Here is a 7,546-nt window from a genome sequence, read left to right as displayed (position 1 = left end):
CTAAATGTATGTGCATAGGGAATAGGCAGTTAGGCAGTCCACATTCATTTCAGAAGCACGTGGGTAACATGTGTATAGGCCAAAATATTTAAATGAGCTAGCCACTCACATACATGTGAACGAATGGTTTATAACATGTGGACGAAGGGTTATAACATGTGATGAATGGTTATTTTGAATAACGAATGGTCATTTTGAACCATTCACATGTATGTGAACGAATGGTCATTTTGAATGGTTATTTTGAATGCACATATGAATGACAGGGTCATTCTGACAGAAAAGAGCACCATGAAAAGTACTAATTTGACACTGGATTTTAATTTTACTTATGTTGCTGTGTGATTATTTTGGTTAACACAGTTCATTTGCATCTTTGGAAGGTGTAAGCAAAAAAGAAATAAGTGAAAGCTAATTCCAGTGAAATTAAGTACTTTTACACAGGACCTTATAGTGAATGTGAAATAATTGCTGGAGATGTAATTTAACTATATTTGGCCTAAAACTAAGCCAGGCCAAACAGAGTTAAAAGCAACTCAGACTCACCTGAACACAGCAAACACAAGCAGACTCACCTTTCCAAACATTCAAAATAAAAAGCACAAAATATACCTGTAAGTCTGATGACAAATTTAATAAATTTTTGGCTTCAACAAATTCCACAGACAAAGTGAAAAGTGATTTAGTCCAAGATAAGTTTTTAAAAGAGTTCATTTAGCTCTGGCCAATAAGTCTCGTCTTTCATGTCCTATTTTGTTTTGAAATTTGACATTGAAGACTTCTTTAGGTAAGTCATGATTATATTTGCCGAATTTCTCTTGGGCCTTGGCTGACATGCACACTGAAATGAAAGAGAAGAAGAGAATGAACTTAGCAACATTTACTAAGACAACAAATTTACAATATAGTTTTAGAACATGAGTGTGATTTGTTACGTAAACACATAGAAGAATTTATTACATGTGGGTAACATATCTAGTGTAACATATCTAGAAATGTATTGGGCTTGTGTACGTTGTATTGACTTGACTAGTTGCCACAGCTACTGGTCTGATTAATTTTTGTACTCATTACAGACTCGTCACATCATTACATCCTAATTTGAATCAATACAAGAAAGTATGTTACTGTCTGTAATACATGTAGCAAACAAGTTATTGAACTCATTAAAAATTACAGCTGCTGTCCTTTGAAAATGAAGACGCATCAAATTTCTGAATATTTTTTGTCTTTCAATAAAAGGCTTCATACCTGGCAATATCATATTAAAAATACATTTTAACAGTAACCATGTATGAAAGAAGTAGAAAATTGCAAGTAAGACTTAGTGGTACAAACAATCATAAGTTTACAAAGCCATGTTCATCCTACGATCTAGTTTTTTTTTAATATTTTCATTTCGCCTAATTTTTTGCATACCCCGGAAATTGAAAGCGAGCGAGAAATTCATCTGAAAATGCTTATTGAGCCAATTTTGCAATGTGAATAAAAACAGGCACAACTCATTATCTGATTGACTTCGAGTATGGGTGAGGCTCACATCTTCATGATCGCCAGCAAGTGCACAGTGAAGTCAATGCACCACCATTTTGTCCATAGTCTGAAGTCACACATACTATAGAAATCTTTAATGTATTCGATTCGTGGCGCTACGTGTTGGTGTTACCTCCTTGAGGTAAAAGGTATTCGGAATCAAAATTTCTACCTCTTGAGCTTTATAAGAGTATTTTATAAATATGCATTTCAAATACTTACCGGATGAATGGAAAATTATCGTCAACCGGCGACTTGCTGTCTTGCGTCACTGCATCCAACCACGGTTCAACACTGTCGCGGGGGAAATACACTTTACCTTCATGCCTTCTGAAACATTACCCCTTAGACATAACTCACTTGCTGTTTTGACTAAAATGTATCGTCGCTGGGGTAGAAATGACCGAGAAATCAGCCATAATTCGTAAGATTCAGTTGAAGCTCTGAACTGTTAGCCGTTACTTCAAAAAACTCTGCGCAGTCTCATTTGAGAGATGCAATGTGATATCCGATAAGTCAAAAGGTCAAGGGTCGTGATCGTCGCAAAATTTTGACATTTCGTGTACGCGTAAACTGTTCTTTTAGATATTTATAATAAACAAAAAATGACTTAATATGAAGAGATCAGTTAAAATACGGAAGTCAGACACACTAAGTGAACACCGTTGCAATACTGATCTGCCTTGTTAAATTCCGGCATACTCATTTATGGGACCCTTCAGGTCGTACCCTCTTGCGTCCCGGCCACTCCGTTTGGAAACCATGGTCCCTCCAAGTCACGACATCGTACCGTGTATCGTCAGAACCGTTAGTCCATCCGGCTCGATTTTTGTACGGTTGGGGAATAAAACAGTACCCGTACTGTGTCTCCAAGTTTTATGTAAGTTGTAGTGGCGAAAGTTTTACAATGGCAGATGCAGAACCATCGCAAGTGTGTTCGTCGTTGTGGCATGATATGACGTACAATACATGACTGCATAGCCAGTTGCTCACGGACGTACGCGAAAACGTGGACCGTATGAGAAATATTTAATGACTGATCCAACCATATTACGTCTGAAAATGTGAGTACCTTTCAATAGAATGCAGGTTCCGATCATATTGGATATTTAGCGGTGAACATGTGTTAATTATTTCACATTTTGAAAATAAAAATAAACGATGTTTAAATTGATCTGTGCTGATTTTATTTAGAGGCTGCTCGCAGATGTTTGCAGTGAATTCCCTCTTGTCATATTCATTGGTTTATACTGAAAATCCTGGTCTCGTTTTTTTTAATGGAGATGAATTAAAACAATTCTAACCATATTCAAGGGATAGTCCAGGGCCAGAAAATTACGCTGGTCCGAGGTCCCGGACCAGTGATTTTTTATCCCGGACCAGTATAAAATTACCCCTTAAAAGTCCGGGACCAGTAGGAAACGGGAGTCAATTTACTTCGCAAGGGAGTTTCCAGTGTTTTTCCAAGATTGTGTTCTTGTGTCTTTTGACGCAAAATTGGAAACTACCGGTACGTCCCCAAAAATACGGGAGTAACTGGGACGCACTAAAATCAGGCCTAGAATTTCACTGACACCAAGAGTCCATTGTGAGACAACGTCTTCTAGCTACAAAATCAGTTACTCTGTAGCGATTCATGATATGAGCAAGGCGCGGCGATATGCGTCCACTAGCCACTGCACTGGGCCCTGGGCCATGAACTCATAATACATGTAAATGTAACATGGCAAAAACCAGACCGTAGTCTCACCTAAAAATATCAGCAACCCAAATTGTGTGAAAATATTATATCTCTGTCTATCAAGTAGTATTTTGCAGTAAATTTCTCTGGAAGGAGTCTCATTTTAAGTTTCCGATCGTCCGTAGCAAGCAAGCTTCAGAGTTTAGGAGGTCACCATGCTGACTTCCTTATATAGTCAAGACCCCCTAGCTCGATTGTAGCTGACCTTAACAAGAACCGCCTAGCTTGTCAAAACAGCTTTATGGCAATTTGCTATTGATATCAAAGGAAAAAGTTCTTCTCAGATATTTGGTGTTTTCAACCTTTTTTTTTGCATTTTAAATGGAAAAGAATCAATCGCTGGGCAATTATAAAATGAACTTTATAGCTATAGTAAAAATAAAATGTTAAGTGTGTGTACCAGAACTTGAGAAGTTTACCAAGTAAATGTTTATGCAGAGTGTCTATATTACAAGATTGACAGTTTTTGCTGTATGTAAATCCCAAGCAAATCTGATAGAAATGCATATATAACATGAGTACGAGAAATGAATCATTCTCGTATTGTTATGCACATTTTTGAGGACCAGTGGATTTTATCATGGGACCAGTGAAAAAAAAGGGTCACTGGTCCTGGGACCAGTGGGAAAAAAGGGAAATTTTCAGGCCCTGTAGTCTGTAACTTCATAATTTTGGCAGAAATTTTGTTCTCATATTGACTACAGTTTTTTCTCTCTTTACAAAATCATGTTAGCCAGTATTGCTTATGTTATTCTATTTTCTAAAGCATGTTCAATGTCCAGTGTTCAGAACCTGTATTATGTACAGTCAGCATTGTTATATTGTTTGTATACATTTTAGTCTGGACTAAACTTCCATTGAAAACAATAACAGTTAACTTTTATAATAACATGCACCCAAAGTGTATGTTGGTTGTATTGATAATATGAACGAGCTAATTCAACTTAAATTTGTGAATAATAAAGTAAGAGAAGTTAATACACAACACAAAATGAACAAAATAAATAACTTACAGCTATATACCAGCTGTCACTTTTAAACTGCAAACCACTGCTTCTGTATCCACTAAATATTAAAGTCTGAGAACATTTAACTGGTAACCGGTGCATGTGACCCATTTAGTATTTCTATAGTGCAAACATGAGTAATTTCACCTGAATAAACTTAACCCAAGTAAAAACAACGCTACACATGGGTGCCGCCTAATTTATTTAAATTAAATAGACAATAGGGAATGAGATTGACATGAGAATTGACAACAAGCCAGTCCTTGCAGTTTATTAATGCATGTCTAAATTTTTACTACCACATGTGTAAGCTACCATTCAATCCATTGACAATCTTCCCTTCTGTCATGAATTCAGTAGGACTGGTATTGAATGGTTACTTCACATGGCTGAGTCTGATTTCACATGCATAGCTAGTGATGAATGTTCAAATTTTAACATGTCATATTTCCAATACTGGCATGTGGCGGGTTGGACTGCTATGGACTGCCTATTTTTCCTCAAATAACCATTCAAACTGTTCCACACAGAAATGTGGACTGGCTAATAGGCAGTTCAGTTTTGTAAGGGATACAGATGGGCATGCTCATAATTCTCAGCTACTACCCTAATATCTTCATGTATGTTATGGGCACCTTCACAACCTTTCAAGACCTGGCTGATTAAATTTTAAATTTTTCAGTCGCCATGTTCGCACAACGATACAAAGAGTTGGGCCCTGAGAAAGTTGTAATTATATATCCCTGCTACTTTCATCGAGTTCAATTTGATGAAAGGCCATATTCATATCAAGCTTGCAAAAAACTTTGGCCCCTGAAATTTCTTCTAGCGTTTCATCCATGGTGGGAACAGGGTGTCTTTCCTTTACAATGGCTTGATTTGCTTTTCTCATGTCAAGACATAGTCTAACATCATCTCCATGAGGCTTTTGAACCGTTATAAGAGGGTTGACCCAAGAGGTCGGACCATGTGACAATCACGTGACTACAACGATATCATCACAAGGATGATTTGAGGGTCAAAGGTCGGTGTCCCATACCAGTCACACTTCGATAGACACCAGCCGTCTGTGAAACGTAGAATAAGCCACAGCTTAGTTGCAGAGGGGGGATATGGCAGGTCAAAGGTCATGCTTAAGACCCAGATCTTTGAAATATAGCAACCTTACCATATGGTCTACAAAATAATGTACAGAATTTTGATTGATCAATTTTTAATGTTACAATTTTACGCGCAGTGTGATTTTGAAAATACTGGCCCTCCTTCCCCTATTATTTTTCTCCAGTCCCTTTCTGCATATGCACCTTGATGTAAATTCGTAAACACACATTCGCTGGTCACCGGTTCATGCATTTAGAAGGCAGCGTTGAAGCCGGAATGTTGATTTATCCATGGAAATGAATCAATGAATTAAATTGGAGTGTAAATGCACATATTTCTAGCCTAACATGCTATCGTGCATCGTGAACTTTGGCTCTGGGCTCTCGGCTCGCAGCACGCGGCTTGTGGCACGTGAATTAGCTTACCCGTCAGCATCCGATATTGTCGACTATCTTGATCATACCATAATTGTCAGGTACTATGCTAAGACATTTACAGTTCCTTCGTTGATGTGTTATGATCACGAATATCGCAAACAAAAACAGGCGGCATCAAGCGCAAGTGGGAACCATCAACCTCCACTTGTCTCTATACCATCTTGAATGCTGCATCTCCATGCAACCATCAAAACCTCAACGGAAACAGCGCAGCTATGACAAGGCGGGCAAAGAAATATGCTACGATTTCCAAAACTCGACTGGCTTTAGTCGCAACCAATGTAAGTTTGCTCATATCTGCATAGAAAGGGGCTGTGGAAGGGGTCATCCACAATTTCTCCATAAACAAGCAGATCGAGAGAATAGTGCTACTGAGGGCACCTCACGATAGGAACAGTCACTAGCCCACTGAGAGACCGTTTGCACGTAAGGAACGCAAAGTAGAATATCACTTTGACAGCTTGTTTATTTTAGACGGAATTTCAAACGGTTTCCATAATAATTGAACCTAACAGCCACCTCCGGCCTTCTGAGAGAAATAACTAGGTGTCTCTGACTTCACATAAGGGACTGGTCATTTTCTTCGGCCGGGGGGGGGGGCAGTTGATTCATGGGGGATCGCCCTGTTTTTGACTTTGGTGATTGGGGGGGTCACCATGTTTTTGAAATGCCCAATAGGGGGTCAGTGTGTTTTTGAATGTCGATATGGCTCATACTCGCAGAAAATACATTGTGCCAGCCACAAATTTCATCATTCAGTTGCATTTTTCAGCGTGAACTTCGGGCGTGTAACTTTAATAAGCAAAACTCCACGGTGTAACAGACTTTGTGAGTTATGTCATCTGAACCAAGTCGAAGAAGATGAATTTCACTTTTTGCTTATTTGCGCAAAATCCAAGATTTAAGAATCCAATTTATTCCACTGTACTATTTCAACCCACCTGTTATGTACAGTTTAGTACTTTGCTATTATCTGAAAATGTAAAGACTCTGAGAAAACTTAGCAGATATATATTTTATGCTATGCAACGTAGAGACATGATTGTAGGTACTAGACAGACTGAAGAACTCTAGCGATGTATCAAATTATTGTTACACTTTGCTGTACTTTTTTGGCCGGTTATATATATATATATATATATATATATATATATATATATATATATATATATATATATATATATATATATATATATATATATATATATATATATATATATATATGGGGGTTGCTGGAGAATTGATTTAACAATTTCATCTCACAGAGGAAAGATAATGTTATGTAAGAACTAGTAACTCCCAAACACATCCAACGAAGTAAACCAGTCCTCTCCGTAAACATGAATATTCATAGCAACAGTAATATATTGTTATGCGACAACTGTCGATCTCAACCAAAATTCCACAACCTGCGGAACCAGCGATGTTTAGCCCATGTAGATTCACTTCAGTTTAGTCTGCTGATGAGTGAGTCTCGCGACTCACGAAACAACGTTGTAGAGATGAAATTGTAAAATGAATTCTCCAGCAACCCTTATATATCTCGCTCTACTTTTGTATTGACCACTTTGTATAGGACAAGTCGAACTGCATACTTCGTATATATATATATATATATATATATATATATATATATATATATATATATATATATATATATATAATATATATATATATATATATATTTGGTTGGGGGTTTGGTGCAAGTTGGCTTTTTACGTCAACTT

General features: G+C 37.5%; 1 long non-coding RNA gene across 1 annotated transcript; it reads right to left on the bottom strand.

Moving 5' to 3' along the window:
* Positions 1 to 615: 615 nt before the first annotated feature.
* On the bottom strand, positions 616 to 1,799 carry LOC139127684 (uncharacterized). The gene is made up of 2 exons (XR_011551082.1): positions 1,756 to 1,799; positions 616 to 841 (listed from the first exon to the last, which is right to left on the bottom strand). It is a non-coding gene; the product is annotated as an uncharacterized lncRNA (long non-coding RNA).
* Between the last annotated feature and the right edge of the window lie 5,747 nt (positions 1,800 to 7,546).

Source organism: Ptychodera flava, unplaced genomic scaffold (assembly GCF_041260155.1).
Source record: "Ptychodera flava strain L36383 unplaced genomic scaffold, AS_Pfla_20210202 Scaffold_34__1_contigs__length_2629520_pilon, whole genome shotgun sequence".
NCBI lineage: Eukaryota > Metazoa > Hemichordata > Enteropneusta > Ptychoderidae > Ptychodera > Ptychodera flava.
The sequence above is the reverse complement of the archived record's forward strand: the minus strand, read 5'-3'. Positions and strand labels throughout refer to the sequence as shown.